Source organism: Podarcis filfolensis, assembly GCF_964270895.1.
Source record: "Podarcis filfolensis genome assembly, chromosome: 7".
NCBI classification, from domain to species: domain Eukaryota; kingdom Metazoa; phylum Chordata; class Lepidosauria; order Squamata; family Lacertidae; genus Podarcis; species Podarcis filfolensis.
In genome coordinates, this window is record NC_139603.1 from 71,392,490 (window position 1) to 71,415,948 (window position 23,459).

Below are 23,459 nucleotides of genomic sequence, written 5' to 3' on the forward strand. Positions count from 1 at the left end.
ATCCCCCGGTGACTCACCTCCCTGACTCACCCGAAGGCGAGCACTCCTCCTGCGAGTTCTCAGGTCTCTCCTTCTCTCAGACCTTAGTCTCTGCAGCTCGGGAGATGTTGGTGGGGTATTAAAACCAGAGGCCACCTCAGCCTCTCCTGACCCAACTGGTAGTAGAGCAGCTGTAAGTGATTGCTCAGCTGAAGGCAATGAGGTAATCCCCGCATCTGGAGCCAGGGCAGGCTCAAGCCCCTGACTCGGCCCAGCTGGTGCTTATTGCAGGGGGACCTGTGCAGACTGGGGCTCCAAAATAGGTTCAGATGCTGCCTGAGGCAAAGGATCTGGTGTGGACTCCTCTGGTTCCGAGTCCGAGCCCGAGTCCCAGGCCATCACACATTAGCTGTTATGACTGGCAGGGGCTTAAGCAATGGGAAATCTTTTCTCATTGGTCCTAGTTTTCTGGAGATGCTGAGGATTGAATCTGGGATCTTCTGCATGCTGCTCTCAATGGCTAAGATACTGCCTCTCCCTTTAAACAGGGGTGGGGAACCTGTGGACTCCAACTCCCATCCGCCTCAGGCAATATGGCCAACTGTCAGGGATGATGGGAGCTGGAGTCAGTGCACATCTGGAGGGCCACCAATTCCCCACTCCTGCTTTAGACAAATATAACTGACCAGCCAGCCAGTTCTGAGTTGTTTGAGAACTATCACACCTATATCGCACTTAATTAGGTACAAGACGGTCAGCATTTCTGAGAATCGCTTCAGGTCATTTCCATTCTAATTGTGTGTATGTGTGTATGTGTGCACACGCACGTGCTTTAATGAGGTGTGTGTAATGTTTCGCTCCTGACCAAAGTCTTCTCAGCAGAGTGAAGCAACAATTATTTCTAGACATTCAGTATGATTATTTCTCTTGCCTGAAATGCTTTCAGCACAGTTTAATTTTATTCCTTGCCAAAGACTATATTTCTTTTTCACAAGGGCAGCCAATGTGCAACTGAGCTGTGGGATCCAGATCACAGATCAGCACAGACACATCGGTATCTGCACGAAGCCCAGAAATGTTAGTGTGTGGTCCTCCTACACACCGCCATTGTATCTGTCTTTGTAGTTACAGTGTGCCTTGTGTCGAGGCCAGACTTTTACTGCAGTCAGATCTTGTACCTGCGGCCAAATCTGGGGATCAGTTCAGGGCCACTGCAGATAACCTGAGGGGAAATGCTGAATGGAGGAAAGTAGTCCAAGAACACAGTGCTGACTAGGTGAAAAGTGCAAGCAGGCAGAAACCAAGATGCAGGTTGCAGCTAAGAGGACAATCCAGGATCTGGGAAGAATGCAGGAAGCAGCAGGGATATTGAAGGAAGGCAGCTTGCTTGCTTGGACATCTGTGCAGTGCGACTCTAAACTAGGTGTCTAGAGGACAGCAGATGGGACTTCCTGCTATGCTGATCTGGCAAGGACAAGAGGCCAAGCTCCTGGGATGGCTGCCCAGTCGGAAGTAGGGCTGGGCAATATCTGGTTTTCAACACGGTAATATGCTACTATCTAAACATCACAACATACTGCTCTATGATGATGTCTGAAATAAGGAGGGAGCTATGTAGAGGCATTGGCTGGTTTCATGGTTTTCCCCACATTGTGATTTTTGCATAGCACCCAAGCACACAATTTTTGACATTGCCAGGTCAAAAATTATGAAACCAGTATCATGATATTGACTTGAAACTGGTTTTGGACAATATATCACCCAGCCCTAACACACATCTTGATTCGTGATATGTTGCCAGGTCAAAAACTATGAAACCAATATCACGATATGGACTTCAAACCGGTTTTGGGCGATATCTCGATATGCTGCCCAACCCTAGTCAGGAGGGTCTAATTCAGGGATGGGGCTCTGGATATCATTGGGCAACTCTGCATCAGACCCAGCCAGCGTGGCCAATGATCAAGGGTGATGGAAATTGGAGGTCAACAATATATTGAGGGGGACATGCTCCCTATGCCTGCTCTAATTGCTAACCTGTTGAGGGTACTGATATTAGGAATCCCTGTCCCTTGCTACACTTTCTGAGCATATATAGCTTTGACTGACTCACTAGGTTTGATTCCAGGCTCTTCCTCGGCGATTCCAGCTTCTTCAGCTTTGCAGCCCATTTCTTCCATGGCCTGCTGTGCCCGACAGGTAGCAGTAGGAGGTGCAGAGACGCATTGAAACCTTTGTTTCAATGTTAGAAATATGTCCTGTTGTGCATAAAGCAGCTCAGGGCCCAACATCTAAATAAATATGGTGTCTAATTAAGGGTTCGTTTATCCTTGGCCAGTCCGGCATGATCAAGTGTAAGCAGGTCAGACCTGCCAAGTGTCCGACTGATCTGCCTGCCACCCACTTTGAAATCTGGTCTCCAGACTTCATTCTGGTTACTTTCACTCTCGCTGAGTTTTCCTAAACAATGCTGTTGGCAAATAAGTGAGCTGTTCAAGGAGCAGCCTTGAAAGATCCTGGCGATAGTAGGATGGGGCAGGCAAGCACTCCAGTTGAGCTGTATGTGAATGGGAACAGCCATTAAGGTGCTGGAAACTGGGGCTTAGTGAAAGTCGGAGAGGAGAGAGAAACAGATGTAGGAGCTGGCAGGACCATAGTGGTCCAGCAAGCCCATTGTGGTTCAAGAAATGGATAAGGAAAGTACACCAGGATCTATGTTTACAAGAAACAAACAAGCCACCTAGCGGTTATCAGACCAAGGACCTATTCAGTCCAGCATTCTTCTGCCAACAGTGGCAAGCCAGATACTTTTGGAGAGTAATAATCACAACACCATTTGGTCACTATGGCTAATGCCCACCAGTAGGCTCATATGCTGCAAATTTGCCTAATCCTGTTAAATTTCATCCAGATCTGGAGGTGGTGCAGTGTCATTTGATCAAGTCACTTCAGCGATGATCCATTGTCAGGGACTGGCAGGACGCCGATCAGTGTAAACTAGGGGAAGCAGGGTTGGGGGGAGAGAGCGGCAGTGGTCTGTGGGGACCTGTACCAGCCAGGAGGCAAGAATCAGAGGCAGGGGAAGCTTCAGAGCTGGAAGAAGAGGAGGATGAAGAGGCAGGCTGGGCAAGTGAAGGGCTGGGTGCTTCCCCACCCTCTCTTGCACCACTGTCTCCCAGAATCAGGAAAGAATTGAAGTGGGAAGAACAGAAGCAGCTTCTACATGGGTGTAGTCTCTGGCTACATGCATGCAGCGCATAAACTGGTGGAGGGGTGTGGTTTCTAGTTGCTGCAACTTCTCCATAGAGTGCGGACCTGGGAATAGCTGCCTAGACACCAGATTGGCATGCATAGGTATCCAGAGCTGTAGAAGCGACTGTGCTATCTTTGACAATAAAGAGTCAACTCTCTGCCTTGTGCATTCCTTTGGCTGGGAAGTGCCCTCGGCATCCCTATTTTTATAGTTATTTCAAATGGGGTTTCATGTTTTCACTTTGTAAACCAGTCTGATATTTCATGATATGATGGTTATAGAAACAAGCAAATGAACAAACTTTTGCCCACAGTGCCAAAGCATCTACTCACCAGCTTTGTTTCAGTTCCTGTACCAAAATCATGGTAGAGTCCCCGTTTATCATGCTAACAAGCAAATCTAAAAAAAATAATGAAACCAGTAATCCGTGGGTGTTAGGTCTACAAATGGCTCCATATTATGGTAGCTATGAACCACCAGCGCCCAAAATACAGAGGCAGAATGCTTCTTACTACCTGATGCTGATGACAAATAATTGGGTCAAATAACCGGGAAACACAAACACATTCATGGATTTCTTTTCAGGTTCCAGAGGTGATCATGGTTGGCCTCTGTTAGAAACACAATCCTGGGCTCTGGGCTGGTGTCAGGGGTCAGCACTGTTGGACATATCTCAAGAGCCCACATCCCAGCAGGGGATCCACTGGCAAGGGCTCCCTGGCTCTCCTCCTCTTCCCCATTGCAACCCACTTGCTCTCCCTCCTGTCACCCTGTCCCAGACTGTCTGTTGGCGTCCCAGCACCATGGAGAGCTCCTAGTGAGCCACTTGATCCAATAAGAGTTGGAAGCAAACAGCCCAATTGAGCTTCTTTCTCTAATACACATCTCCCAGGTGCCCTCTGCCCCCTTTGTTAAGAATTAGATTCTCACAAAGGACCAACCCTCTGGCTTGAGGAGGAGCACTTCTCCTGGGCTCCACAGCATGCTGCCTGGTGTGCTCCATGCAACAGCGGATCAAAGTTGTGGTGTGGGAGACATTCAATCCTTAGACCCACTGTCAAGGATGCTCCTCAGCCAAAGGAATGCACACAGCAGATAGTTAACTGCTGCCTCTGCTTTTTCCACTTCAATTCTCTTCTGGTTCTAGAAGACAGTGATGCAGAGAGGATGGGAAAGCACCCAGCCCTTCACTTGCCTTACCTGCCTCTTCCTTCTCTTCCTCCAGTTTTGAAGTTTCCTCTGCCTCTGGCTCTTGCCTCCTGGCTGGTACAGGTCTCCACAAATCACAGGTCCCCTCTCCAGCGCCCGTCCTGAGTCAGACTGCCAGCTCCTGACAGGCAAACATGAGGGTCCTATGCACCCTGGTGCTGCAGCATCTGGTTCAGTGGGCTACTGCCTGCCATCTCAGATTCAGTGATCCCCTGATCTGTGGCATCAAGATCACAGCCAGGAATCTGGTCTGACTCCTTCACTGGTAGTTCTGTATGCTCAGACAGTGCCCTGGTCACTGATGGACTCCGGGAACACAACATGGGTAACACTGGTGGTGAGAAGAGAGAAGAGTAGATACCAGTGGCTGTTTGCTTGCTGACTGGTTAAGAGCTGTAGCTCTCTAGCAACTGCTACAAGCTGCCCAAGGGAGGAGGGTGCTCCCTCACAGCTTCCACTGCCACTCAGGACAAGTGCCTGCTCATCTTCCTCCTGAGCTTGGTGGCAGTGGCAGTGGCAGGGAAAACAGGGACATTCCGGGATCAAATCAGAAGCCAGGGTGGCTTTTGTAATTCCAGGACTGTCTCTGGAAAATGGGGACACTTGGAGGGTATGGAATAGGCCAAATATTTTCTTGTATGGCTGCACATTCCGCTTCACTGATGGATTCAGTGCTGATTTGGGATGCCGTAAGTGAGGAGGGAGGCTCATGGTTTGTGATCCCAAATACCTGTGAGAACATTCAAATAAATACACTCACTTCATTTATTTGAGTGTGTGATGGTGCAATTGTTTAAACAAATTAGGCGCCTGTGTTTATTTGATCGCCCCTCCTGTGTCCTGCTTTGAACATGTTGCTCCAGTACACTTGCTTTTTCTCTGCAAGAGACGAGAGAGAGGGAGAGAGAGAAATTAAAATGCCACCCCCTTCTCCACTGCCTAATGTTATTGTAATGCTGTGGGAGAGATTTAAAATACACAAAAAGCCAGAATATTTAAAAATTATGACTCCCACAGGGCCTGTAGCTCAACCATATAGCACATGTGTTGTATATTAAGGTGGTGGTTCACAGTTTGTTTTTGTTGGACAGTCCTTTGGGATGGAGTAGCAGGTGAGGCCTCCCACTTTCCTCTATCTTCTACAGGGGGGCAAACGCAGACCTGAATGCTCTGGTAGCACAGAATAGAAACCAGGAGGTGTGTGTGATGGCGGCTCCTTCCGGTGCTCAAGAGAGATCGTGTGAGGAAGGAAAGCTGTGCATTGCCCTTCTGGGCTCCACAACAGGAGTTCCAAGTGTGTACCTTGCTCCAACAAAGCCCTTGAGATGTCTCACAATGAGCACAATGCCACCCACCCAACTGGACTTCTGTTTCCTGTTCTCACCCCAGAGCCTGCTCATGAGGGTCTCTAACCCTTCAGAGCTGATTTTGAGGGTGCATGGGAGGCTGAAGGGAACAGGAGAAGAGGAGGATGTTTTCTTGGGTGCATTGAAGTCTGCCTTACTAGCAGAACTGCAGCAGCAGAGTGAGCAGAAGGCTTTGATGCTCCCAGGACTAGGACCCCACCTCTCCTGGACTCTGGAACTTAAAGGAGCAACCCTCCAGGTGCATTGTCTACAGGGCAACCTGTGGGTGTGCGTCCCCAGTGTGAACAAGACTGATTCTTTTGGTGGGATGTTCCACCTCCACTGTCCAAGTCCATATGACTCTGAATACCAGTTGCTGAGAATCTCTTGCACTCAGGTCCTGCTTATGGGATCTGGCCAGCCACTGTGAGAGCAGGATTCTGTACTTGGTGGGCTTTTGGCTTGATCCAGCAGAGCGGTCAGGAATCAGGATCAAGAGCAGCAGGGTTCAGAGAGCAAAGCAGATGGCAGCACAGATAGCACGAATCAGGACTAGAAGAGCAAGACCAGAAGCCCAAGACATACTAAAGCTCAGGAAGTCCTTGACGCTTATGTCAAGCTTGACTTCAAAAGCAAGTTTTATATATTCCTCCCTGCTTAGGAGGAGCCAATGGTTGCCCTGAGTGGGTAGAGCCAGGTCAGATCTGAAAGCTGCTTCCCTGCAAGACTTCAGTTCACCACAAGGGGCAGTGGCCAGCAGTTCCTGACGACTCCACTCATATATTTGGATGAGTGCAAGAAACCCCTGTGATGGATTGCTCTGTATGCAATCATGGAACTCATTGAGGGATCACTGTATGGAAAGGAAAATGACTGTGAAAAGCTGAGCCAGTCAATCGTAAAGAAAAAGTACAAAGCGACACTAGTAAACACTATATAAGCTGCCAGCGCCAAGACTTAGATCATTGGATATCTTCCAAGGAGCGCGGGCTCATTTGTTTATTTTTGTAATGAAATACTGTACAAGAAATACGCAAAAGATTGTAAAACGAGCCTATAGCTCAGACATTGTTTATATGTGAACATAAGATATTTGGGGGCCGTTGCCATCATTTAAAGAGAGAGGAGGAGAGACCTTGCAAAAGAGTTATTTCCAGTGTTTAGATAATTCCTATCTGTTAAATTGATAAGATTTATTATTAAGAAAACCATAAACCATTTCTTAACTGTTTGGAGGCTTTAGGCCCTTTTTTATGATCCTCCACGATAGCTCAGTAGGGTTTACTAAATAGAAATACAACAGTTTCATGAGTAATTGCTTTCCCCTCCATTTTTCTTATGTTAATGGTCCACATGTCAACTCCATAAGGCTGCAGTGCTCTAGTTATACAATGAACAAGCATGGATTATTTGATTATTTTTATCTGATCGTTTTCTCCCGTTCCAAATTGTCACAATAGTGTCTAGGCAAATAGTCCAGAATCTCATCAAATCTGGATGTTGGTACCAAAGTTTGACCGATGGAAAGTTGACTTGTATCGAATCACACCACTGGCTCCTCTAACCAGTTTTGTTGACACTGATTGGGAGCACTTCTCCATGATTTCAGGTGCAGATCCACCCACCCCAGCCCTATCTGAAGTGCCAGGGATGGAACCTAGGGACTCAGCTAGACTGGTAAAGAAAAAAGCAATTTATATGTGTTGCATATGCAATATAACATTGTGCCACCCTATGACGATGCGGAGTCCCGTTTTTCTCTATCTGTTTTCCCTGTTTAAATTTACAATGCTTTAACCTGAAATGCTTCTTTGATGTGTCTAGATCTAGCCTAGGTTCCTTCTCATGCAGCACATGAGAGACACTACTGATTTTTGACCTCGTCTGCTGTTCAAGGCTCAGTGGAAAAGTCAGAAGCTACAACAATGCCACGGGGCCTGGAACAGCACTGCCTGAAAATCCCCTTGAATCATTAATTCTCTCCCACATGACTCTGCCTGCCATTTTAGATCTTCCTCAGTAGCCCTTCTGCGGTCAGGACCTGGCTACTGGAGAGAGGATTTTTTTTTAAAATGTGGCACTATCCAAGCTGTGGCTCTCTCTGTCTCTGAGTGACACATTGGTCTGGCAATATCTGTTAACTTTTCAGTGCCCGACAAAAGTCCAGCCTGTTCTCTTATGCACTCAATGGCAATTAAGCCCTGTTTTTTAATTACTGTGTTGTTTTAATGGGATTGCTTCCTTGCAGATTTTAATTAACGATGTATATATTTTAATCTTGTAACATGATTATACTATTGTATCTTTTAACTGTGTTTGTTTCTATTTTAAAGTTTGTGTAACTGATTTTTATACTTTGCTAAGTACTTAGAATTCTATTTTGGCATTAGTTTAAAATAATAATAATGATAATAATAATAGTTTTTAAAAGATCCTTTTAATTATTTATAGGTGCTATTTTATCTGCTGGTTCTATTCTTGTGGTTTTATTTCTGCTGTTTTGGTTGTTTGTGTGGGATGTAAACACAGGAGCAGTCAATGACAACATTCCTAGAGTGTACATGTTAGAACATGGGGAGGGATGTCTGTCTAGCAAGCAGGTAAACTTCCTGGGGACGGACCTCCTCTGCATGTGACCAGAGGTGGGTGTGGCCTCACCTGTGCAGGTAAATGATAAAAGCACAGGGCAGGCAGCCATCTCTCTCTCTGCCATCTTCCTTCGATGAGGAAACATCTAAGGATGCTCTCTTGGCTCCCAGCCAAGAGAGGAGATAAGGACTATCTTGCTACAAGATAGATTCTAAATGTATTTTACCTTTTTAAGCTGTCTGCCTTCTGGGATCATATTGTGAACAGAACGTGAGTAAACTCTTTTATACTTTTATAAAGACTGTGTTGTGTCTTGTATTATAAGAGGGAACAAAAGGAGAAATTACCAGAGTAATTATTATAGAGGTTCTAGCGAACCTGTGCACACGTTACCGTTGCGAACTTAAAGGGGAATGTCTATAAACTCTGCTGATATTTTGGGAACTTGTTAGCACAAGTTGGATAAGGATATAATTAGTCAATATATCCTCTCCTGCACCCCAGAACATTCCCACAGTTTGTACCTTATTGTATTTTACTGACATAAAAAAATACTATTATTACTATTACTATTCAGTGATAAACAGTGGGAGTCATATTCAGGGTAGATCTGTTGAAATAAATGGACTTAAGTTATTTGTGTCTATTGATTCATTGCGTCCACTCTGAGCATGACTTAATGCTGGATCATTTAAGGTGGATATTTGCATCTGAACCAAAATCCAAAATCACCAATTCAGCTGGTGTGTTTTGATTCTGATAAATTATATAAAAATTATTTCTTCCTTTCCTGTTGATCAGTTGTTGTATCATGGATGTTCTTGCTACAATTAGCACGTGGTTGTTTTGCCCTTAAGGTAACCAGGTCTCAAGCCATTCTCCAACCTGGTGCCCTCAGGATGTTTTGAACCACAGCTCCCATCAGTCCCAGTCAGCATGGCTGTTGTCCAGCCTCTGTCCTGGAGAATCTGTGGCTGGCAAACCAGCCTTAGCCTTATATGTGCATCCCAGCCACTAGCCACCCTTGAAATATTTTTCACTGTCTCTGCCATACCTTTGGTAGCAATGTTCCTCCAGGCATACATGAAGCTGAAGTGATGATTACAATAAGAGGAATTGTAAGAGGCTTTCCAGAACTGGGGTCAGGGATGACATCTCCATAAATCACTTGTAACCTTAACACAGACAGTCTTATAGGAGCTTTCCTGTCTGATGTAGAATATACATAGGTTAAAATATTCCCATCATATTTACCTTTCACTCTGAGGGTTACAGAAACCAAATTTCTGTCATCAACAATTATTAATGTTCCATTTTACCCTGCAGAGACTTTTAATAAAGCATTAAGCACTGCATTTGGACAGGCAAGGGCTAAAGGGAGAGAAGATGTGGTCCAAATATATAAAAGTGAAGGAGAGAGATATAAAATCTGAATATATAAAAGTGATGGAGAGAGAGAGAGAGAAAAGAGAGTGTGTTATGTAACATCTGTGTGCCACATGTACATAAATCACAGTGGGATTCTAAACATTTCTTCCTTCACCTACATGTAACTCAGCTTTTATAGTTCATAATTGTACTAAAAACATTATTATTTTTCTAACTTTAAAGTGACATTTGATCAAGTCTAGAGGAGAGCCATTGCAAGCTGTGGACTTGGGACTTGTGAGACCCTCACGAAGCATCACTCTTATTTCATCACATAAAGTCTGGGAGTGAAGTAGATGAAAAACTCTGAATCTTAAGAGGACGCAAAATAAACAAGGTAATACAGCTCGTGGTCAAGAAATGTGGTCAAATGAATAAACAAGGAGGCCCAATCAAATAGTTCTCTGCTGTTAGCAGTCACCAATATTGGCACCCAGAGTACTTTACATCTAAGGAGGAATCAGCCTTTGGAGCAAGTTCTCATGCTCAGCTGATTGGACAACCCAATCAAATAGGTAGTAAAGGTAGCTTGCCTGAGATCGAGGATAACTGGGAAAATCCTGTAGGAGAACACAATTCCCTTCTTTTAAAATCCAAGCCCTTGGGAGTCAGCTAGCCCTGGCCAAGCCCTGCTCCATCTTTTACTTCACTCTAGAGAATAGAGCAAAAAGTGTCCATTCACTTGTATGGAGCAAGAGTATAGAGTTGCACTGGGGGAAAGCATCAAGGTGTGGGGCACACAACTCTTCCTTTACTCCAGGTCCTGTTGTCTCACATGTCTAAAAGCTTGCTAGTCTCCACATGAGCTCACCTTTTCACCAAAATAATAATCCTAGAGACTCTTTTGCACTTGAGTGGTGGCTGGTCCCCTAGGCTGAATGGGAGACTGTCTCGCTCACCTCAGTTTTGCCCTTGTAGAATTCAGCAGGAGGGTGGGGACAAAACCAGCATTAGTTGGCTCTGCCTGCCACTGGTTCTGGCTTTCAAGGATAAAACACAAGTCCTTCTGCCTTCAGCTGTAGATAGTTGACAAGATGGGTCATTGAATGGGTGTGCTTCAATGTTGGGATGGGAAAACAAAATTAGGGCAGAAGAATAGCATGAGCTGGCTAAGCCCTTAGATACACAAGAAGCCAGAGCGTATTCCGGAGCGTATTGGTCCAACCCTGCCATTTGGCATACTGAAGCAGCCACCTGAGACAACAGATTCTGAGGGGTGGAGAGTAGACAATGTTGTGTGTGCCCCTTAAACTAATCTGCTGTCCTCAGATATAGTTGAAGATGCTGTCCCATTGCCAGTGTTGAAGTAAGACTCACCTGTCCACCCAGCTGGCTTTGGTATGTGGAATGAGAGGCACCAAAATGTCTTGGGCCAACTCAACCCTGCATTTGACTCTACAGAGCTGGGCGCCAAGGAGCATGTTATTGCCATGGATTTGATACCTGCCTATTAAAAAAATATATAGGCTAGTGTGGCCCCAGGTTCAGTTGATCTGGGAGAAAATCTGGATTCAAAATGGCACCCAGTGACATGGGGAAACCAAACTACTCAGTTTGCAAAGGTTAACTATCCCAGGATTTGTCAGCAGATGTGTAGATTTCACAAAGAACTACCACTTGCAAATAGTTCACTACAGAGCCTAGATTTCCTACAGGTTTCTTTTGGGTCAGAAACATGCCTCACCTTGTTTATATGTTGTGAATGCAGGCAATGCACAGAATATTTCTGTTCCTGTTTCCCAAATCATACAAAGTCCAATGTATTAGAGACAGTAATGGGCAAATAATGCTTTCAGGACTAAGCTAATGGAAGAGGCTCGATAACTTGCCAAGGAACTTTGTGAAGTTCTGTGTACAGTTAATATGCCAAAACAAGCAATAATAACAAAGGCATGGAGCCCACCAACAAATGGGATAAATCCCTAACAGTTGGAAACACAGTTGTTGAGTTTAAAATAAAATTTTAAAGTCCAGTCTTTTACATCATTTGAACCTGCTTAGTCAATATTTGCCCTTTGTCCACAACTATATGAACGTAAGCAGAGCTCTGCTGGATCAGGGCAAAGGCTCAGCTAAGTCCCGCCTCCTGTTCTCCCAGTGGCCAATCAGTTGCCCAGGAGAAGCCTACAAAAAGAACTTGAGTGCAACAACACTCTTCCTCCTTCTGATTCCCAGGAACTGGCTGCCTTCAGCTCTAACCAAGTGAAGATTGAATCTTACCTGTAGGCAGCAACTTATAATGCAAATACTTTAATGTGAGCTTACGCTTCATTTTTGAAATAGTTTTGGAGCGAGTAGAATTGGCTCAGACACCCATCCTTCAAAAGCAGACTTATTTAGTGTGCTGTGGAATGTTGGTTTCTTCCAGCAGATGCTACAGATTATGGCTTGTCTACTCCATTTACAGAACCGGGGATAATAACCTGTGAACTTCGTATAACACCTCACTTATTTGAACAATGAAGGGGTGGATCAGAGGACAGAGAGAGACGCCAGCTCCTTTGAAGGTGAGTTGTTTTTGGTCCAAATCTCTTTCTAACTGTGATAGTTGAATGTAGGGACAATAACACCCTTCACCAACCTTGTGCCCTCTGAGGTTTGGGGACTCCTGATCCCTTGTCAAGAGTCAATCTGGCTGGGGTTGATGGGAGCTGTGTATTTCCAAACATTCAGAATGGAATGATCCTATTAAGGAACACAGTTACATGAGAATCACACAGTAACCAGCAGGGAGCTTTGGATGAAACATGTTGAAATCCCTCACTGAACTGAGAGCCAGTGTGGTGTAGTGGTTAAGAGCGGTAGACTCGTAATCTGGGGAACTGGGTTCGTGTCTCCGCTCCTCCACATGCAGCTGCTGGGTGACCTTGGGCCAGTCACACTTCTTTGAAGTCTCTCAGCCCCACTCACCTCACAGAGTGTTTGTTGTGGGGGAGGAAGGGAAAGGAGAATGTTAGCTGCTTTGAGACTCCTTCAGGTAGTGATAAAGCGGGATATCAAATCCAAACTCTTCTTCTTCTTGTTGTTTTCACAAGTTGATTTCAGCCTTTGGATAAAGCCCTTGGAATTTTATGTAAATGAACCTCTGGGTACTAAGTACATGACACAGAAAAGATGCTAATAAATAAGCAGCAGAAATGTCGTAAATAATAATAATAATAATAATAATAATAATAATAATAATAATAATAATTTATTATTATTATTTTTTTATTATTTTTTTAAAAAAATATTTATTGAAATTTTACAGACAAAAGAGAATTACAGAATAAGAAAAGAAAAAGAAAAAGAAAAAGAAAAAAGATACAAAAATGCAAAGAAAAATACAAAATACATGAAAAGATAAAAAACAATTAAAAAACAAATCAATATTTTCGTATCTTATATTTCAAATGCTTGTTTCCTGACCTCCTCACACCTCCCTTTTTTGTATTCCAATTCACATAGTTAATTCAGCAAATCCTTTCCCTCTTTGTATTTATCTTAATTCTATATCTTAACATATTATAACTTTATATTTTCATCTAATTATCAGTCCATTTTTACATATTCTTTTTAACCTTATTGCTAAAGCCACTTCATTTCAATCCAACATCATTTTAGCATTCATTAATTTTACAATGTTTCTGCAAATAGTCTTTAAACTTCTTCCAATCTTCTTCCACCAACTCTTTTCCCTGGTCTCGGATTCTGCCAGTCATTTCCGCCAATTCCATATAGTCTATCACTTTCATCTGCCATTCTTCCAAGGTGGGTAGATCTTGTGTCTTCCAATACTTTGCAATGAGAATTCTTGCTGCTGTTGTTGCATACATAAAGAAAGTTCTGTCCTTCTTTGGCACCAATTGGCCGACCATGCCGAGGAGAAAGGCCTCTGGTTTCTTCAGGAAGGTATATTTAAATACCTTTTTCATTTCATTATAGATCATCTCCCAGAAAGCCTTAATCCTTGGGCACGTCCACCAAAGGTGAAAGAATGTACCTTCATTTTCTTTACATTTCCAACATTTATTATCGGGCAAATGATATATTTTTGCAAGCTTGACTGGTGTCATGTACCACCTATATATCATTTTCATAATATTCTCTCTTAAGGCATTACATGCCGTAAATTTCATACCGGTGGTCCACAACTGTTCCCAGTCAGCAAACATAATGTTATGACCAATATCTTGTGCCCATTTAATCATTGCAGATTTAACCGTTTCATCCTGCGTGTTCCATTTTAACAGCAAGTTATACATTCTTGAAAGTATCTTAGTTTTGGAATCTAACAGTTCTGTTTCCAGTTTTGATTTTTCCACCTGGAAGCCAATTTTTTTATCCAAATTATAGGCCTCTCTTATTTGATAATAATGAAGCCAGTCTCGCACTTTATCTTTTAATTTCTCAAAACTCTGCAATTTCAATTTCTCTCCTTCTTGTTCCAATATTTCCCAATATTTCGGCCATTTGGCCTCCATATTGAGCTTTCTCTGAGCCTTCGCTTCCATTGGTGACAACCACCTTGGGCTTTTATTTTCCAATAAGTCTTTGTATCTTATCCAGACATTGAACAATGCTTTCCTGACAATATGGTTTTTAAATGCTTTATGTGCTTTAACCTTGTCGTACCACAAATATGCATGCCACCCAAAAACATTATTAAAACCTTCCAAATCCAAAATGTCTGTGTTCTCAAGAAGCAGCCAGTCTTTCAACCAGCAGAATGCTGCTGATTCATAGTAAAGTTTAAGGTCTGGCAGGGCAAATCCGCCTCTTTCCTTTGCATCAGTTAGTATTTTAAATTTTATTCTGGGCTTCTTGCCCTGCCAGACAAATCTAGAAATGTCTCTCTGCCACTTCTTGAAACAGTCCATCTTGTCCAAAATCTGCAATGATTGAAACAGAAATAACATTTTTGGCAATACATTCATCTTTATAGCTGCAATTCGACCCAACAAGGAAAGCTTCAAATTTGACCATATTTCTAAATCTTTTTTCACTTCTGTCCAACATTTCTCATAGTTATCTTTAAATAAATTTAAGTTCTTAGCAGTCATATTAACCCCCAGATATTTTATTTTCTTAACTAATGTTAAACCTGTCTCCTTCTGAAACCTCTCTTTCTCAATCGGTGTTAAATTTTTCTCAAGAACTTTAGTTTTTGACTTGTTCAGCTTAAATCCTGCCACATGACCAAATTCTTGAATCAGTTCTAATACTCTTTTTGTACTAGATTCTGGCTCCTGTAACGTCAAAACTAGGTCATCTGCAAAAGCTTTCAATTTGTATTGTTTGGCTCCGACCTGGATACCATTAATCAGACTGTCCCTTCTAATCATATTTAGCAAAACCTCCAGGACCGAAATAAAAAGCAATGGGGAAATTGGGCAACCTTGTCGTGTACCTTTCTCTATCTTAAATTCCTCTGTCATCACATTATTGACTATTAGCTTAGCCTTTTGTTCTGAGTAAATTGCACTTATACCATTTTCAAACCCTTGACCCACCCCCATCCCCTGGAGATTTTTCTTCATAAAATTCCAAGAAATATTATCAAAGGCTTTCTCCGCATCTATGAAAATTAAAACTGCTTTAGTATTAATATTCACTTGCAACTTCTCCAAAATGTTGATTATGTTCCTCGTGTTGTCAGACAAGTGCCTACCTGGGAGAAAGCCAGCTTGGTCCTTATGTATCTCTTCCACTAATACTTTTTTTAATCTATTAGCCAAAATATCAGCAAATATTTTGTAATCCACATTGAGCAGGGATATGGGGCGGTAGTTCTTAAGTTGTGTCTTTTCCGACTCAGTTTTCGGTATAAGTGTAATATAAGCTTCCTTCCACGACTCTGGCGCTTTTTCCCCCTCCAAAATTTCGTTACAAACCTCCTTTAGTGGCTGAATTAACCAATCCTTCAAAGATCTATAATATTTTGAGGTTAAACCATCCGGCCCTGGAGATTTACCCAACTGCATATTCTGAATGGCACCTTCTACCTCCTGTTCTGTAATTTTATGGTTCAGCATTATCTTGTTTTCCTGAGAGATTTTTTGTAATCCATTTGTTTTTAAAAATTGGTCTATATCAAACTCTTTCTGTGGCCCTTGTGTATATAACTGTTTAAAGTACCTCTGGAAGCATTTTCTAATCTCCACTGGATTCTGAATGTTCTTTCCTTCCACTTCCAAATTAGTGATAGTATTGAGCTTTTGTCTTTTTTTCATTTGCCAAGCTAACAATTTTCCACATTTATTAGCCGATTCAAATGTCTTTTGTCTCATTTGTTTAATTTTCCATTCAATTTCCTGGTTCATCATCTTCATATATTGCACTTGATATAACTTTATATCTCTCAGAATCTCTTGTGACTTTGGTTTCGCTCTTAGTTTCTTCTCACCCTCTTTTATTTTTTCCAAAATTTTATCTTTTTTTCATTTTGGGCTCTCTTCTTTATTGTATTCTGTTGGATCAGAAACCCCCTCATAACTGCTTTACTTGCATCCCAGATTATTCTTTTTTCAATACTAGTATTTCTTGCATATTTCTTGCCAATGTGAGATCTCTTGCCAACAAGATGGATGAATTGAGGTTGCAGGCAGCAAAGAACAGCCTTGTAAAAGATTGCTGCGTTTTATTTGTCATTGAGACATGGCTTCAACCGTCCATACCAGACACAGCTATTCAGTTGGAAGGCTGGGTGGTACATCGTCATGACCGAGGCATGGACTTCGGAAAAACTAGAGGAGGGGGGCTGTGCGTATATGTGAACAAATGCTGGTCCAATAATTCTAAGACTGTGGGCAGTCACTGTTCACCGGATTTGGAATATGTGGCTGTTAAATGTAGACCAGCCTATCTCCCTAGGGAGTTTACAGCTGTTATGTTAACTGGTGTGTACGTGCCACCAGATGCCAATGCCAACTTGGCTTTGGGACGCCTGCAGAGCCTTATCAGCAGCCAGCAAGACAAGTATCCTGAAGCTGTGCACATCATTGCGGGAGACTTCAACCATGTAGAACTTAAAACAGTGCTCCCAACGCTCTATCAGCATGTGAAATGTCCCACAAGAGGGGACAAGACACTAGATAAAGTTTATTCGAATGTAAATCACGGCTATAGGGCTTTACAGCTGCCACACCTGGGCCAGTCCGACCATATGTCTTTGTTCCTGGTACCAGCATATATCCCACTCAGGAAACGGGCTCCCACAATATTAAAATCTGTTAAAATCTGGCCTGAAGGTGCTATTCACCAGCTGCAGGACTGTTTTGAGAGAACTAATTGGGATATTTTCGATCGTTCAGACCTGGAGGAGCACACGGCGGCAGTTCTGTGCTATATCAATCACTGCACAGACACTGTCACAGTAAACAAATCCATCCGGTTTTATCCCAATCAGAAACCCTGGATGAATAGAGAGGTCCAGGGCCTGTTGCGGGAAAGGAACAGGGCTTTCAGGTCAGGCGAGGTGCAGCTTTACAGTGTGGCAAGAGCAAACTTGAAGAGGGGCATTCGACAGGCAAAACGGGATTATAGGCTGAGGATTGAGGATAATTTAAGGAGCAACAACACAAGACAGATGTGGCAGGGGATTCAGCACATTACCAACTACAAACCTAACCTTGGTGCTGTCGACGGTGACCCTTTGCTGGCGGAGGAGCTTAACCTCTTCTTTGCTCGCTTCGAGAAGGAGCCACCTGAGACGCCGGTATTACAGCCACCAGCCCTTAGGGGCCCCTCATTCACGGTAGAGGAGCATGAGGTGAGAAAGGTATTGAGGATGGTGAATCCGAGGAAGGCGGCTGGACCTGATGGCATCACTGGAAAGGTGTTGAAGGGCTGTGCGGATCAGCTGGCGAGGGTCTTTACTAAGATCTTCAACAAGTCCTTACACCAGTCTATTGTCCCACCCTGCCTGAAGTCGTCAACTATTGTCCCTCTGCCCAAAAAATCCACAATCAGCAGTTTGAACGACTACAGACCAGTTGCACTGACTCCAATCATCATGAAGTGTTTTGAGAAACTGGTGCGCCGTCATATTATTTCCTGTCTTCCATCAACTTTTGACAACTACCAGTTTGCATACAGGGCAAATAGATCCACAGAGGACGCTATCACCACCACTCTCCATGCTGCTCTGTCCCATCTGGAGCAGCCGGGGAGTTATGTGAGGCTGCTGTTTGTGGATTTTAGCTCAGCTTTTAACACTATTCTCCCCCATAGACTGGTGTCCAAGCTAGAGGCGATTGGACTCTCCAACTCCACCTGTCTCTGGGTTTTGGATTTTTTGTCAGAACGTTCTCAGAGGGTTAGAGTAGGGTCACATATGTCCACAGCCCTTAGCCTTAACACCGGCTCACCACAGGGTTGTGTGTTGAGTCCCCTGCTCTATGCTCTCTATACGTATGACTGTACAGCCATCTATTCCAGCAACAAAATCATCAAGTTTGCTGATGACACTACGGTGGTAGGGCTCATTTCAGGAGGGGATGAGTCCGCCTATCGGGACGAGGGGAGCGGCTCTGTGTTTGGTGTGGAGAGAACAATCTGGCTCTTAATACGGCTAAGACCAAGGAATTAGTGGTGGATTACAGGAAAAAAAAGGCGGACATTCAGCCCTTGTATATCAATGGGGAACGGGTGGAGAGGGTGGCGGAATTCAGGTTTTTGGGAGTAACTATCGATCAGGGCATGACTTGGAGCGCAAATACCACTGCTCTGGTGAAGAAGGCCCAGCAGAGAATTTATTTCCTCAGACTTTTAAAGAAGAACAATCTGAGTGAGAGACTGCTGGTGTCCTTCTACCGAGGCTCCATAGAGAGCATTCTTACATACTGTATTTGTGCTTGGTTCTCCAGTTGTACAGCTAGGGAGAGGAAGGTGCTCCAGAAGGTCATAACCACAGCACAAAGGATTATTGGTCAACCTCTCCCATCCTTGGAAGAATTGTACGGTTCCCGTTGTCTTAGGAAAGCAAACAACATCCTGCAGGATTCATCTCACCCGGGATACAGTCTGTTTGCACTACTGCCGTCTGGCAGGAGATATAGAAACATCAAGTCAAGGACAAATAGACTGAAAAACAGTTTCTACCCGAGAGCTGTGGCCCTTTTGAATGCTGTAACTCGATAGTGTGACTTGGGAGATTGATGGGTGGGGGTGTGGGTGTGGCTGGAATGTGGTTTGTGGGTTGTTGTTGTTGTTTTGCTTTTGTTGTTTTTAAGGGATGGCATCCAATTTCGTTGCACTTGTGCAATGTTGCACGTGTGTAATGACAATAAAGAATCTATCTATCTATCTATCTATCTATCTTTTTTTCATTTTGGGCTCTCTTCTTTATTGTATTCTGTTGGATCAGAAACCCCCTCATAACTGCTTTACTTGCATCCCAGATTATTCTTTTTTCAATACTAGTATTCAAATTTATCTCAAAATAGTCTCTCACGGTTTTTTGGGCCTTCTTAACAACCTCTTGATCCCTAAATAAGGTGTCATTCATCTTCCATCTGAAGGAACCGATTGGTGTTAGTTTCATCTCCATTTTCACAGCATTATGGTCGGAGCAAGTTTTTGGGCAAATTTCCACTTTTCGAGTCTTAGGTGCCAGTCCTCTAGTTATCCAGATTTGGTCAATTCTAGTCCATGTCATTTTGGCTTCAGAGAAGAATGTTCCCTCTCTTCCTAAGGGGTTCTTAATTCTCCAAATATCAATCAAGTCCATATTGTCAGTCAGTTCAAAAAAGGTTTTTGGTAGTCTGCCATCTTTAGTTACAATCTGTCTCTGCGACTTGTCCATATTTGTAGATACCACTCCATTCATATCTCCCATCATAATAATGTTGTAATCCATGTAGTCTAACAATGTCTCATGCAATTTCTTAAAAAATTCAGATTTCCCCTCATTTGGTGCATAAACTCCTACTATTAAAAATTTTTCTCCTTGTGATTGAATTGCGATTGCCACAAATCTTCCTTGATCATCTTTAAAAACAAATTTCGGTGATAGGCTCTCTTTGGCATAAATTACAACTCCTCTCTTTTTGACCTTATCCGATGAAATAAACTCTTGACCCAATCTTTTATTAATCAATACTTTCCTGTGTAGCCTTATCACATGTGTTTCCTGTAAACAAATTAAGTCCAACTGTTCCTTTTTCAATAAATGAAAAACTTTCCTCCTCTTCTCCGGGGAGTTAAATCCATGAATGTTCCAACTTAGCAATTGTAGAGACATTGTGTAATTATTCTACTTTCCTCCAACTGCTCCCAGTAACTCCTCTTGTTCTAACGGTGGTATCACTTTTGCTGGTTTGTCCAATCCCAAAGATGGTGGTGCTATGTCTAATACTCCTGGTTTTAAGGCTCTTAACTCTTCTAAGGCTTCTTTCTGCAGGTCTTCTTTGTGGTCTCTCAGAAATTTTCCCTTGTCTTCCACTGATCTTATTTTAAATTTTTTCCCTTTAAATGTAAAGGATAGGCCCTGGGGGAATTCCCACCTAAAAACAATTCTGTTTCTTCTCAGCAGGGCCACCAAGTCTCCGTAGTTAGTTCTAAGATCCAGTAAATATTTCAGAATAGCCTTAAAAATCTCCACTCTTGAATCGTTTATTTCCAAGCTTTTCTGGTAGTGCAGACTCAGTATTTTATCTCTCTCTTCTTTCGTTCAGAAGGTGACCAAACAGTCTCTCACCCTGTTCTTTCTCCCTCCTCTTCCAAGTCTGAAAGCACTCACTATCTTGAAGTCTTGATTAGCATCCAGATTCCAAAATTTTGCAAATTCCTGCTCAAGGTAGTCACATAGGTTATCTTCTTCAAATTCCGGTACCGCCCTGATCCTCAAATTAGTCTGTTTCTCCCTCAGTTCAATCATAGACAGAAGCGAGCTGTTTGCACATCGGTTTTATTTCTTCCTCTACTGCCACTGCGTTTTCTTTTGCTTCCTCAGCTGTCTTTCGATTAGAGGCAGATTCTTGCAACAATTTTTCAATAGATTCTGTATTGGAATTCACCTTCTGTCCCAAGCTATTAATGCTAACAGTATTCTGGTATTCTGGTCAATTTTAGTTGTTTGTTCAGTAACTTGTTTACTTAGGCTTTCCAATTTTTCCAATTTCCAATTTTTCATAAATTTTGCTTAGTACCGAAGTGAATCCCTCTTCTGAGGCCATTCCTTTTAACCCAGCTTGTGCAGTATCTTCCCCCTGTGTCACAGGAGGGCCAGGAACAGATGGTCTACGCTGCTGGGATGCTGCACTAGGCTGCTGCACTCTAACCTTGCCGGATCTTGTTGTTTTTTCATTCATCACCCTTTGTCTATGAGTCAAGGTCAATCCCACGGTAAAAGCTTGCAATGGAAATTCCCCAGAGTTAAAAGTTAAGAGTGGAAAAATCCCCCAGCTGGGTGTATAATTCCAATGTTCCTCTAGGGGGACACTGTAACAGTCATTAATGTTACAATAAAATGTCTTTTCCAACTTTCCAAAGTCCCCCTCAGCAAAGCAGGCAACAGTTTCAAATCCAGAGAAGACCTTTAACAAATATCTCCTTTGCAGAGTTAACCATTAAAAAGTTATATTGTCCATAAGTAGTGCGACTCTCAGTGCAACAATTCTAACGATCCTTGCAGTCCGTTCCCAGGAATTAGGTGGTGGTCTCTATTCCCTTTTCCTTTCTTTTGCAGGCAAAAAAGTCACTTTCCCCTCCTCCCCCCCCCTCCTGCAACCTGGGGAGGGAATTCTTTTACTTTGATGTTCAGATTTGGAGCTTTGAAGCACCGCTCTCCAGGTATTAGCTCAGAGAGTCTTTGCTTTGATTTGTATACAGAAAGGAAGGCGGACTTCCTGTTTACACCTTCCCGCTTCAGTGCCGAATCAATCCCTTTTTTCTCCTTTTAGTCCCAGATCTTAAGCTTCACCTACTCACGGGTAGTTGTTTAGCAGCCGAATTGTCACAGGAAAAAGGTCAGCGCTCTCCGGCAACAGCTGTGCGGCTTCACCCCACGGAAAGAGCAATTGACTCTCAGCACCGCGCCAAGCTCCCGTTACGCTCCGGAGCCCCTTGCGGGGTTCCTTCGCAAATCCGGGGGGCGCTAAAGGTGCCCGCCGAGTCCCACGTGCACAGGCTTCTCCTGCCTGTGATTTTCGAAAGGGTCTCCGCTTCGCCGTAGCAGACAGACCCGATTTCCACGGAGCTTCTCCCTCCAGACTAGAAGGAGACCGCCATTGCCGTTGGCGCCGCCTCCGGAAGCCTATTTTATTATTATTTATACCCTGCCCATCTGGCTGGGTTTCCCCAGCCACTCTGGGCGGCTTCCAACAAAGTATTAAAATACAGTGGTCTGCTGAACATTAAAAGCTTCCCTAAACAGGGCTGCCTTCAGATGTCTTCTAAAAGTCTGGTGGTAGTTCTTCTCTTTGACATCTGGTGGAAGGGCATTCCACAGGGCAGGAGCCACTACCGAGAAGGCCCTCTGCCTGGTTCCCTGTAACTTGGCTTCTCGCAGTGAGGGAACCACCAGAAGCGCGGGACCTCAGTGTCCGGGCAGAACGATGGGGGTGGAGACGCTCCTTCAGGTATACTGGACCAAGGCCATTTAGGGCTTTAAAGGTCAGCACCAACACTTTGAATTGTGCTCGGAAACGTACTACAAATAACTAGATAACAATAATGGTTGACGGATGTTGGGTATGTTTAGCCTGGAGAAGACAAGACAGAGATGTCTTATGATGGTCATCTTCAAATATCTGAAGGACTGCCACATGGAAGGTGGTGCAAGTTTGTTCTCTGCATCTACAGAGGATAGGACGAACCAAGGGATTCGAGTTATAAGAAAGGAGATTCCGACTAAGCATTACAAACAACTTTCTGACGCTAAGCACTGTCTGGCAGTGGAATGGACTCCCTCAGATGGTGGCAGACTCTCCTTCCTTGGAGATTTTTAAGCAGAAGTTGGATGGCAATTTGCCATGTCTTATCTAGCTGAGATTTCTGCATTGGAGAGGTTTGGACTAGATGATCCTTGAGAGTCTCCTCTAAGTCTACAGTTCTATGATTCTGTGAACTGCAATGCAGAGGCAATTTGGTCAGCTTGCGGTTGTCAGGAAGAGCCTCATACACTCCTAAAGCAGTCCCCACTGAGCCACTGCCACATGCCAGTCTGCCTTCATAACAGGAATTGCCAACTTCCGGAGACCCATAGGCACATACTGTCAGGAGTGCATGCAGGAGCCAAGCCCTGTGACCAGTAGGACTTTGTAGGACTTGGGCCTTCCTTGTTCTGAAGAAGCAAGGCGCAGCCGCACAGCTGAGGCCGCTTGGTAACTCACAGCACCTGGTGGCAAGAGCCGGGAAAGGATATAAGGTCAGCATTTCCCTTCGGCTCTTTGCCACAGCAACATGTTCCCTGCCTTGCTGCATTTAGCTCCTTGACTCATTGCTTCTTGATCCTCTGACCCCTGACTTTGTGACTCCTTGCTTCTTGATCCTCGGACCCTTGACTTCGTGACTTCTTTCTTCCTGACCCTCGGACCCTTGGCTTCTTGACTCCCAGCTCTCGGACCCTCGGCTTCCTAACTCCTGGCTTCTGGACTCTCGTTCCTGCTCCTACCCTGCCATCTTGCCCCCGGTCCCGACGTCCCCAGCCGGGATTTTGATCACCCGTGAACCAG

At 43.8% G+C, this 23,459-nt stretch overlaps 1 long non-coding RNA gene across 5 annotated transcripts in view; it reads left to right on the forward strand.

Moving 5' to 3' along the window:
• The first annotated feature begins 12,012 nt into the window (after nucleotides 1-12,012).
• The window catches only part of LOC310766285, a 30,906-nt gene continuing 19,459 nt past the window's right edge, over nucleotides 12,013-23,459 (forward strand). For all 5 annotated transcript variants that reach the window (XR_014550013.1, XR_014550014.1, XR_014550015.1 and 2 more), the window contains exon 1: nucleotides 12,013-12,311. This is a non-coding gene — a long non-coding RNA (uncharacterized lncRNA). The remainder of the gene's footprint in view (nucleotides 12,312-23,459) is intronic.